The 11,850-nt window shown below is 55.4% G+C and overlaps 2 non-coding genes across 2 annotated transcripts; one reads left to right on the top strand and one right to left on the bottom strand.

The window, feature by feature from the left end:
- Nucleotides 1-1,065: 1,065 nt before the first annotated feature.
- On the bottom strand, nt 1,066-1,148 carry TRNAS-GCU. The gene has a single exon. It is a non-coding gene; the product is annotated as a tRNA-Ser (tRNA).
- A 3,500-nt stretch (nt 1,149-4,648) lies between these two features.
- TRNAF-GAA lies at nt 4,649-4,721 on the top strand. The gene has a single exon. It is a non-coding gene; the product is annotated as a tRNA-Phe (tRNA).
- The last annotated feature ends 7,129 nt before the right edge of the window (nt 4,722-11,850 follow it).

Genomic DNA, 11,850 nt, shown 5'->3' with positions numbered 1-11,850 from the left:
AGAGATGGACTCTAAGGGTATGTCTCCACTGCAGTGTCAGCCCAGGGGTGGCACGCTGTGCTCAAAGCAGCACCCTGGAAGCCCCATATTCACCAGTCTCATATAATGATGATACGGTTTGTACAAAGTCTGCCTGGTGAGGTATCATTTCAAAAGTCTTGGTCTGTTGAACATTACTATTGTGTTGGATTGTGTGTGTAGCATTGGCTGGGAAGTTTTGCTCTGTGTGTGTGACTGAGATGAGGTTGGGAAATGCCCACCACCAGCCTTTCAGGTGTGACAAGGGAGGCGCCAGACCCGCTGCTGGCCCATTAAAGGGATCCACACTCCCAAGGACTATCCCAGGAGCCGTGTACAATGCAGACTTCTCCGAGATAGCACAGCGACAATGGACACTGCTTGACTCACATCCTAGCAAAGGGACTTCCTAGCAAGTTGGAAGAAACTATGAAAGGGGGGTAGAGACATTAGGAGTTGGCCTCTCTCCCCCACAACTCAACAGCTGGAAATACACCTGGATGACAAAACTGATTCAGAAATCAGAAGAGAATAATAATAGTACATTCAAACCAAAGTCCCCAAACACACTAGTAGTGGTTTCTCAGCAGAAATTTTTCAGTTTGGGGAATTTTGTTTTCTCAGTCAGACTTTGCAAAGGGAAGCAGAGAGAAAATGGTTGAGTTGTCTCCTTCAGAACAGCTTGGCCTAGACACTAGCTCTGGTTCACTGTTGTGGCCTTGCTCAGGTTGGGGGTATTTTAATTATTTGGGGAGGTCCCAGAGTGTTTGGGGGAGATTATGAGGCTGTTCCCTTTTGAGATAAAAACTAAGAAATGCAGGACTAGAGAATTTTTTTAGAAATCTGGTATTTAGACATTTTATTTGAAGCACCCCTTTGCTTCAAATAAAATGTCTAAATACCAGATTTCTAAAAAAATTCTCTAGTCCAGCATTTCTTAGTTTTTATCTAAGGGGGAAGAGATTCTGAGAAGGTTTTTGTTTGATCTGTCATTGTAACAAGGGGGGAGATGGTTGTCTATAAAGGAGGGTGAAGACTAAATGCAGCCGATGAGGATGGGATTTGAACCCATGCGTGCAGAGAACAATGGATTAGCAGTACCATCATCTTAACCACTCGGCCACCTCATCTGAGCTATCAAAAAGTGGACAGGAGGAGAAATCTAAGGCTGGCAGAGATAGGGACACAGGAGTTTTTAAATACTAAGCATAAGGAGGGGCTGAATGAGCTCCCCCCTCACATCTAGTGAGGAGCTGGGGGAAGACTTCAGGAACAGGCCGTGTTTGCACAGACACCCCTACTCTGCCTAGCTATGCAGCATGAGGGGGCCGCTTCCCCAAAATGACCAGTTTGGGATGGTGGTGGGTTGCAAATCACTTTAGCATTGAGTGCAATGAAATGTTATTCTCCTTCCTGTATGAGTGAAGGGAGCAGAACGTACCTAGGCCGTCCTGACGGAGGGGTGGGTGGGGGAGGAATCGCTTTCATTGGACTGCAGAGAAGTGATTGAGGACGTCACCCTAACCCAGTGGTCCCCAAACATTTCACACTGCGCCCTCGTATCCATGGCTGTGGCCCCTCGGAAGCCGCGGTCGAGAACCGGGGCTGGGAGTGGGGCCGTTGCTTGCTGGGGAGAGGGGTGCGGACAGGGGTAAGGGGGTCGAGGCCGGGTTGGGAGCCAGGGGCCCAGGCTGAGGGTGGGGTTGGGGAAGAGCTGGGACAGAGTGGGGCTGAGTGGGGCTCCCTCCCTGCCCTCCATGGGGGCTGGCTCAGGCCCTGAGGTGCCCCCATCAATCTTCCTCTGTGTCCCCCTAGGAGTCACGCCCCACATTTTGGGGACCATTGACCCCTAGTCACTAAGCAGGGGCTAGTGATGCCAAAGCCCAGGGACAGGGAGCTTTGCCAGAGTGGAGCCTGTAGGTCACATGCTGGGGGGCTGTGACGGGCACACAGGCCCCGTGCTCTGGAACAGCTCTGAGTCAAACCCAGGCAGGAGCCTCATTCATCAGTGTGACTCCCCCAGGGGACGCTCTCACTGGGGGAAGTCTCCTTGGCTTCAGCACCTCCTGGGACTGACCTTGGACCTTTCAGCCCCCCGTTCCACACCAGGAGCTTCCTGCAGTGAGTCCACCTGAATCGGACACCTCGGAAAGCCTCACCCCCCCCCGAAGGGGAGTCCTGCACCCCAACTTCCACAGTCACCAGTGACTCTCCGCCAGCGCTGTACAACAGAAGGTTTGTTAGGGGTCTGGGATCCAGCCTGGGAAAGTTCTGTGTTCGCACAGGAAGCAGGAAGATTCAGCAACGTCCATTTTGGGGAGACCCCGAACTCAGAGCCTGGGCTCTCCCCTCGAATCCCCAACCCAGCAGACTCCTTGCTCCCAACAGCCCGACTCAGCCAGGCCCTTTGCCCCTCATCTGTCCTCTGTCCTGTTTCCCTGGCAACCTGCTCACCTGGCCTCCAGCTCGTTCTTTGTTCTCCGACTCCTCCCGGCCAGCTGGCCTCTTGCAGCAGGTGCGCCCCGATCATCGGTTGCTAGGAGACAGAATTTGTGGCTATTGTCTGGGCCCAGGCAGCTCGACAGCAGCCACACCTGCCCTTTGGGGGTCTCTGCCAAGATTTAACCCCCTTGTCCCACCACCGAGATCCGTGGTCCCAAAACACTTCAGGGTCATGCCCCCCACCTTGTCCATGCTCCCCCTGAGTCGTGGCTGGGAGTGGGGCCGCAGCTAAGGGGGAAGGGACACAGACAGGGGTAAGGGGGCTGAGGCAGGGGCCAGAGCTGGAGCCAAGAGTGGAGCTGGGTGGCTCCCCCTCCCCACCTCCATGGGGGCTGGCCCAGGCCCAGTTGCATCCCCCTGAATGTTACTCCATTCCCCCTGGCAGGGAGCACCCCACATTTTGGACCTTTAACCTAGATAATCGTGCAACAAATAGGGGAAACTGAGGTACACACAAGCTGCAAACAAAACATCCAGAAAATTCCCACTTCGTCACAGGGGTGTCAGTGGGGTCGGAGCTGGGCAGCAGCACAGGAAAGTGGGGAGGTTAAACTGCAAAACATCCCCCTGTGTTCCCGCAAAAGCCTCTCGTTTATCCCCTAACCCCCTCCCCATGAAAATCTCCACCCCTGCCCTGGCCCACACAGACCCCCTCACTCCAACGCAGATTTTTAACTTTTCTTACTTGTCCTTGGCCTTCCACAAACATTGTTCCCATCAAAATGACCCAGGGCTTTTACAATGAGAATGAGAAAACAAACTAAATCAAACCCAAAGAAACCGCTATCGACCTCCCCACCACACACACTTTGGGTCTGAATTTTTCTACTGAAATGTTGAGGCAATAAAACTCTCACTGCTCTTGCCCAGAAACAAACCTAAGCCCCCCATGCAGTACCTGGGGCATCTATGTCTGACCCACCAAGGCTTCAGCTCCTTTGGGGAGATTTCCAGCTGCCCAATCCTGCTGCTATTCCAGGGGAGCAATTCCTGGCTCCTGTCAGCATTTATCTCAGCCCCGTTCTGGGCATCACAGGTTTCTCCGGGAAAGGGCAGTGAGTGGTTCTAGGGCTCAGGGATCCTCCTCCAAACCGAGCTAGAACCTGAGACTCCTTCCCCTTCCCCAGGCTGTGGGTGGGGAGGCATTTCACAGAGCTCTCGGAGCTATAGCCCGTGGCTAAGGAGAGAGAAAAAGCCTCCTATCCCCCTCTGCTCTGGGGGCTGGGTTTCCTCCTGAAGCCTCTGCCCCCCACCTAGTGCCTATGGCTCATCCCTGACCCTTGCTGCTGCTCCTTGCTATAGACTGTGAAAGGAGTGGAGGCAGCGCAGGAGCCTTCTGGGGACACAGATCTGAGGCTTTGGGGAGACACATTAATGAGATATCAGAGCGCTGCAAACCCTGCAGCCACCCCCTCTATCCGGGGCCTGTTCCAGCCCTGAGTCTGGGCTACCACGATCCCTCCCCCAGAGCAGGGCACCCACAGATTACAGCCTGGAAATAGGCATGTGAGATTAACTCCTGTTCTCCCTGACAGGGCCTCCCCTAGACCAAGTGCCTCTCCCAGGCAAGATGTGTCTTCGGAACGCCCCCACCCCTGCTCCATATGTTAAACCATTGAATACCTTATTTTTATTGCACTTGTAGCTCATTTCATGATTTTGATGCACAGTTTGGATGCATGATTTTCTCTATCATATAAGACAATAAATGTTCATGCTAGGATGTGTAAATCTGTATTTATTCATGCCATATATAAGCAAATTAAAAAATCATTTATTTTAAGCATATAGAAACTTTTAATTTTGACAGTAACTGAAATGTACTAACAACTAGAAATGGAGCACTCACCAGCACAGGGTGGGCCAGTATTAAATAGTGTTACAGTCGGAGACAGACAGCGTTAGGATATTAACCCCAGGCCCTTTGCTCAAAGGTTGCTTCTCTCGCCTTTCCCCCACAAACTGAAGTGCAGCATTTGAGAGATCCAGAGACTAGTTGATGACGTTTCCAAGGGCTAAAATAGCAAGTGATGTCCATCTTGCATTGGCCATTGTTGACTGGAGAGATGGTTTATGGAGAATAAACTTCAAGGTGAGAAGCAGCAGCCCAGAAAGGTCTCCTGCAGGTGCTGAAGTAGCTCAGTTGGGAGCGCATTAGACTGAAAATCTAAAGGTCCCTGGTTCAATCCCAGGCTTCAGTAGGCTTTTTCATCCTTCTTGCTGCAGCAGTGGGCTCTTTCCTGGAAGCCCAGCACTGCCTCTACTCAATGCATGTCCCTCATTTTGGGCTTCACTGCAGGATAAGGCAGCATTGGCTTCTGCACCCAGTTGGCCCACGGGACCTTTCTTTCTTCTCTTGCTGCTTCTCAGCAAGGGGAAGAAAAAGAAGCTCCCCTTCAAGCTAGAGTCACAAGGGTGATGTAAGGATGACTTCCTGATTCCTGGCTCCAGTCCTCTGTTCTTCCAGCTGACCCATCAGAGAGCTGCTGCCAGTTTCTCCAGGTTCGCCCATCAGTGTGTGCCAGGGTGAGCACCACCAAAGTGCAGGGAATTTGAGGGCAGGGCAGGGCAGGGCAGTGCACTGTAATGGAGTTTCTGTAGTGTAGTGGTTCTCACATTTGCCTAACCTGCATCAAGCCGGCTAGGCAGAACTGACACCAACTTCTCTCGGGTGTTCCCTTTAAGCAGAGCACAAGTTTGAAATATGGGCAGCTTAGAACCAATATTCATAACTTCAACTACAAAAATGATACACATCTAGAGATAGCATCATTATCAGCCAATCAGAACCTCTCCATAGACCCCTTACACAACAACCTTTCTACAATATTGGCTGCAAATATAGAACAGCGGTCGCAACGGTGATCTATACAGTTACAGATTATGTCAATAACGTCACAGGAAGTGACACGGCATCAGTGAGACCGATACTGGAATAGCCTCCATTTTCGGTGTCCTCGTTTGAAAAAGATGTTGTGAAATTAGAGTTTGGGGCAGCAAAGAGCCACCAAATGTTCTGAGGGCTGGAGAAAAATGCCTTCTAGGGAGCTATTGAAAGAGCTCAACCTGTTTAGCTGATCAAAAGAAGCTTGAAAGGCGACTTCATTGAAGTGTTGAAGTGTCTTAATGGAGAGAAAAGATTGGGTACTAAAGGCCTCTTGAATCGAGCAGAGAAAGGCCTAACAAGACCCAGTGGCTGGAAGGTGAAAAGAGACAAATTCATATTACAATTAAGGCACAAATATTCAACAGTGAGGATGATTCACCACAGGAACAAGCTACCAAGGGAAGTGTGGATTCTCCATCTCTTGATGTCATTTAATGAAGACTAGATGCCTTTCTGGAATGTGTTTGCCCCAAAAGTAGCTCTTGTGTTTACAGGAGGCCTGTGATATGCAGGGGGTCAGATTAGATGCTCTAATGGTCTCTTCTGACCATAAAGTCGACTCATTTCTGAAAAACTGAGTGTAGCACTGGGAGCAGCGTCTGATGTTTTCCTGTCTAGCCGGCTTGCAGCCTAGAACGAATGCTCCTTGAGTGGGGTGATCCACAGGGAGTAGCTCAAACCTGCAAAGTGCCTGGCCAGGGGCAGGACATTAGCCCAGCAAGGGAGGGGTGCGGCAGTGACATCACAAAGGCCTTTTGCAGGACCTCAGACTATTGGTCCAAGGTGGTGGGGAGGTGATGACCTCACAGAGAGATGCTGACATCAGCCAGGCAGGACAGGGGCGCGGGGCCAGGGAAACCTCAGAGACCCCTGTGGCTTTGCTGCAGCAAGTCTCCTTCTCCAGGTCTCTCTTTGAGGACTGAGGGAGTATTCGGGTTCACGGACGTGAGCGTCAGCAGGAACCTCTTTCGAGTTTTCTCCTTCCCTTTTAGTGATTTTACTAGAAAACAGCCGTCCCTGTTTAGAAGGTAAGAGCCTCCTGGAGGTTTGAAACCTGTTCAGTCTGATCCATCTGGTGAGAGTTGAATTCTAGGCATGGAAAACACGAGCTTAAGGAGGCAGAATTTTATTCCGCACCTGGGATTCTGTCCCTTAGAATCACTGGAGACATTGGGGTTTGTGCTTTTTGTTTCACCATTTCCTCCATCCCTCCCTCCCTTCTTTCTCTTCGTCTCTTGCTTCTTTTGTCCTTTCTCCTGTTCCCCTCCCACTACCACCTGTGTGTGTGTGTGTGTGTGTGTGTGTGTGTGTTTTGGGGGGGTGCTCTGCAGCTCCCATTGTGGGAGGTCCACTCAAAATGTGGGTCTGAAATAGTGCTCGGGCAGTGATCCCCACCAGTGACCTGGGCCATCCTTTGGGCTCTCTGGTGAGAACCCTCAGCCTCCCGCCCTCAGTCTCTACCCTGATTGGCTGAGCAGGGGGTTATTGACAGGGAGGAGACTCAGGTCCTTGTTGTTCTCTTTTGAGACCAAGGAAATAAGTCAGAACCAGTTCTGTGTTTGATGAATTTTGCTGCTTCTCTCCATTAATGGTCTCTGAGCAGTTCATGATTCTCTCTGACATTGCAGTTCTCCTCAAATACTTGCTGAATAATTACTGTCACTGTTGTTGGTCTGGAGCTCATCTGAGAGCACTTTATTCAGGTCATTCAGTGTCTGAAATTCAAGATCCGATGGTTAGTTTGAAAATCAGGGCTCTTGGGTCCTATTCCCAACTCTGCCCCTGACTGGCCGTGTGACCTCAGACAAGTCAATTCTCCTTTCTCAGCCTTAGCTTCTCCCTCTTTCAAGTCGGGATAATAATGATCCACTCCTACCTACCTCACCGTGCGTGGAGGCAGGGCCGGCTCTTGGTTTTTTACCGTCCCAAGCAAAACAATTTTTTGGCTGCCCCCACCCCAGCCCTGGCCTCCCCCCTGCACCTCCCTGCCACCCCAAACCTGGGCTCTGGCCCCTCCACCCACACCCCCTGCCACCCCAGCCTTGGGCTCTCCACTCCCAACCCGCACCCCCTGCCATCCCAGCCCTGGGGTCTCCCCCGCCCCCTGCACTCTCCTTCCACCCCAGCCCTGGGTCACTGGTAACTTGCTCCCAGGGTGGGTCATTCAGCAGGAATTTTGGATGTGCACAGAACACAGACAGGATTGGTTCCCATATGGTTACAGAGCTGCAGTAAAGTTTTCAGCTTGTGTGATTGGAGGAGATCTGGATGCATATTATAAGACTGTCCTCCATAAATGAGGAAAAGTTGAGGTGCCTTTATTATTCTTTTGTTCCACTCTTTCTTTCTCTGGGGAAGTTGCCAATGCAATATCACTGTCTTCCTTTCAAACAAATAAAACAAAAACAAACAAAAAGGCAATGGCTGTTGAAAATTGCAATTCCAGTCCTAATAACCCCTGGGAAACATTTCTTGCTCAAATTTATCCTACTTTTTCTACAGCAAATGACAGTGGATCAGCCTATTTGATTTGGGAGAAATGAAGTAACAGCTGCCCAAACTGAGCTGGAGAGCACTTCTGGATGTTGAGGTGTTCAAATCTGGAAGGCAGGTGCTAGATTCCCTTTCTGAACATTAACTAAATCTGGAAAGGAAAAGTCAATATGTGCTTCCACGGCTCAAGAGTGGAAATCCTCCTACGTGCCTGGTGCTGTATCTAGAGCTGCCCAGGTCCCATAAAGCCTCCCCTCCCTCACTTTTCATTTTAAATTCTAGTGGGATCCACGTACCTCCCTTGCCAGGCTTCAGCTAGAGAGGGGCCCTGTCCATTCAGTCCCCCCAATTCCTTCTTTGGGGACTGCCAGGTGAGGTCACACCAGTATCCCTCAGCCCGTCTGGGGATGTCTTCTGAAGGGGATGTCTGGGGCAAAGCTTTCTAGTCCAAAACGTCGGTGGCTGGAGGGGGGGCTCCATTTTCAGTAGTTTAATGTTTGGTACTGCACTGAGTGACTGCTGGGTGCAGTGATATAGTGACCCCTGGGGCTTTGAATGAGGCTTTATACTTGGGGGGGTGAGGGAGCAAGTGGGGAGCAGGTGGGCAAGCGGGTGGGCAAGTGGCAGGTGGACACAGAGGTGAGCAGTGAGCCAGCAGGGGCTCTAGGGGCGGGCAGGGGGGTTTCTGGCAGGGGAGGGAGGAGATGAAAGGAGGCGAGTGGTGGGTGGGGGACTGACTAGCAGGATATGTAGCAGGCCAGTGGGGGGCTAGGGGGTGAAGAGGGGTGTGACGGTGAGATCTGGACACCCTATGGGTGCCGTTTCTTCCCCCTCCCCCCGTCTCCCAAACCTTCCTTTTCGGCCCACAGCTGTTACAGTGAGGAGGCGCTGGGGAAGGAGGGTTTGTTTCTGTGGGGCGGGCGGTGCTTGGGGGGGGGTTGTATCCACAGGGATGGGTGGCACTGGGGGGGTGTTTCAAGGGGGCTGGGTGGCACAGCGGGGGGGGGGCAATTTTGTATTCTTGGATTGGGTGTAAAAATAGCTAGTTACAGCTCTGGGACCCCATATTGCGCTAGGTGCTGTACAATCCCTGGCCAACACTGGGACACCCAGGGGGTTCCCCTCAATTTCCCTGAGCCTCTGCTGCCCAACTGCTTCTGACTCCATCTGGATCACACACACCGCCCCCTTGAAAAAAACCCACCTTTCCAAACAGTCCTTCTTTCCCTGCCCCCTGATTCTGCTTTCACACCCTGGGCCCATCTCCTGTCTTTGTCCTGCCCCCACCCCCAGGTGAGCAGAGATGGAGGCAACTTCAGCCACTGGAGCCAGCCCCAGCGAGCGCTGCAGCCCGCCCGGGGGGTGTTTGCAGACACAGGAAGGGAGCAGCTGGGAGCGGGGGGTGCTGGGAAGTAGGAGGCAGGAGAACAAATCCCAGAGGGGGGTAGCTCCTGGGGGCGGGGCTCTGTCACAGCCTGGGGGCAGGGCAGCTCCTGGGGGCGGGGCTCTGGCACAGCCCAGGGGCGGGGCAGCTCCTGGGGCCGGGGCTCTGGCCCAGCCCGGGGGCGGGGCAGCTCCTGGGGGCGGGGCTCTGGCCCAGCCCGGGGGCGGGGCAGTCCTGGGGGCGGGGCTCTGGCCCAGCCCGGGGGCGGGGCAGCTCCTGGGGGCGGGGCAGCTCCTGGAGGTGGGGCTCTGGCCCAGCCCGGGGGCGGGGCTCTGGCCCAGCCCGGGGGCGGGGCAGCTCCTGGGGGCGGGGCTCTGGCACATTGTGCCGCAGGAGCCCGGGCCCAGCAGCTGCTCCCTGGTGGCCACGTGCTGCCGGCAGCGCTGGAGCCGCCCGGGCCGGAGCGGAGCTGCTGTTCTCAGCTGCAGCAGGAGCTGCCCCCGGCCCCGCTGGGCTCCAGGTGGGGACAGAGCCTGGGGCCCGGGGTTCCCCTGGGTGCGGCTGGCGGGGCGGGAGGGGAGGGGAGAGGCCGGAGCTGCAGGCGGGGAAGGGCGGGGGGCAGGCGGGGGGTTGATCGGTCTCTGGGCACCAGGGGAGCCCCGGGGCAGAGTGTCTGTGTGAGTGTCCCGGGCCGAGGTGTGCGTGGGGGGAGCCCCGGCACCCCAATGCCCTGAGCCCCGGCTGGGGAGGCTGCTCCCCCCCGTCCCGTGGGGGCTCCGGGGGGGGGAGGCTGCGGCGGCGGCGGCTGCAGGCGGGTGCTCGGCACCCCCGGGAATGACCCGCTGCCGGCAGCTTGTGGCGCCTCCTCCGCTGAGCTTTTCCCCGGGCGCGGCCTGGGCGCAGCTGCGATCAGCTGTTTGCTGGGCAGGCTCCGCTCAGCTGCTCCCCCCCCCCCGCTGCCCTGGGGCTGCCCCGCCCCGCTCGGGCTGGTGGCTCTGCCAGGGCCCCCGCGTGAGTCGCTGCTCCCTGCCCGCCAGGCTCGGCTCCGGCCACAGCAGCGGCGGGTGCCCCGGGGAGCCCAGCTGGGGCTGGGGCGGGGGCAGGGGGAGGTTGGTGTGGGGAGGAGAAGCTCCAGATACCAGCAGAAGGGGCGGGGGGGGAAGCCCCGGACCCTGGCAGAAGATGTGGGGCTGAAGTCCCCGGCTCGGGAGCCCCAGCCACCTTAGTGGCGAAGGTTGCAGGGCTGAAGCCCTGACCCCCCTCTGTGTGGAGCTGGCCTGAGCCCCTCTCGCGCCATCCCCCCTGTGGAGCTGGCTCCCCCTCTCCGGCTGTGGAGAAATTCAGCCCAACTCTCCCCATGTTGGTATCTCCATTTCCCGCCCCCCCCATCACCCAGCCATGGATGGATTTAGCCCAGGAGGCAGGGTCAGTGTTGGCCCCATTGGGCAGGTGGGATCTAGGGCACAACGAGGTGAAGTGACTTTCCCAAGGCTAAGCAGGGAGTCTGTGGCAGAGCAGAGACTCAAACCCAGAACACCTGAGCCTGAGTCCGGTGCCTTAACCACTAGGCCACCTTCCCCCCGAAGGAGAGGGAATCTCCTCTGTCACTTTGAGTGTGTGGGTGGGAGCAGCCACTAGACAGAGCTGCCAGGAGGTGGGGAGGGGGGTTGGATAGTTGGGGGGGTGATTAGTGGGTGGAGGGGGTCTCTGGAGGGGCGATCAGGGGACAAAGAGCAGGAGAGTTGAATGGGTTGAGGGTTTGGGGGGTGCCTGTTGGGGGTGGGGGGTGGAGCAGGGTTGGAGCAGGCAGGGATCAGAGGGAATTGGATGGGTCGGGAGTTGTGGGGGTCCTGTCAGGGGCGGGGAGTGGTTGGATGGGGCGTGGGAGTCCCTGGGGTCTGTCTGGGGGCAGGGGTGTGGATAAGGGTCAGGGGGACGGGTAGGGAGTAGGGTCCTAGGGAGGCAGTTACAGTGTGGGGGGGTCTCAGGAGGGGGCAGTCAGGGGACAAGGAGCAGGGGGTGTTGGCGGTTCTGAGGGGGGAAGCCAGGGGGCAGGAAGGGGGAGGCAGTGGATGGGGTGGGGCTAGGGCGGGGCTCCCTGGGTGCACACCCTAATGAAATGTGCTGCACACGCCTATGGTCACAGGGGTGAGCTACTTGCATCCTTTTCCTGTTTGTGCCATTTCTTTCCATCTCAAAACCTGAGAACAATTCTCTCTAGTTCTTCCCCTTCTCTCCCCCCTCCCCACATGTGGCTAGAAAACCCAAGGAGATTCCCTCGTTTTCTCTAAAATTATTGACTCTCTCATCTCTTATTTTCCCTATTTTGTCCATAATTCTTCAATTCTCCTCAGCTTTGGGACATGAACCCAGCCCGTTTATCTGCAGCAATTTGTCCTTGGGTAGGTGGAATTTGCTGTCCTGTGTCACTCCCCCAGCGTGGGTGGGGTTAGTAGGTGCTGGCTGGGGGAACCCGCAGACACGGCTGCCTCTGGGGGGGAGATGGGGTGGCTGATCTCTGCCAGCGACAGGACATGGCCGCACAGGAGGGGAAGGGAGGAGCCAG

The sequence above is a fragment of the Mauremys mutica genome, chromosome 26 (genome assembly GCF_020497125.1).
Source record: "Mauremys mutica isolate MM-2020 ecotype Southern chromosome 26, ASM2049712v1, whole genome shotgun sequence".
Taxonomy (NCBI): domain Eukaryota; kingdom Metazoa; phylum Chordata; order Testudines; family Geoemydidae; genus Mauremys; species Mauremys mutica.
This window is presented reverse-complemented; position numbering and strand designations above follow the sequence as displayed.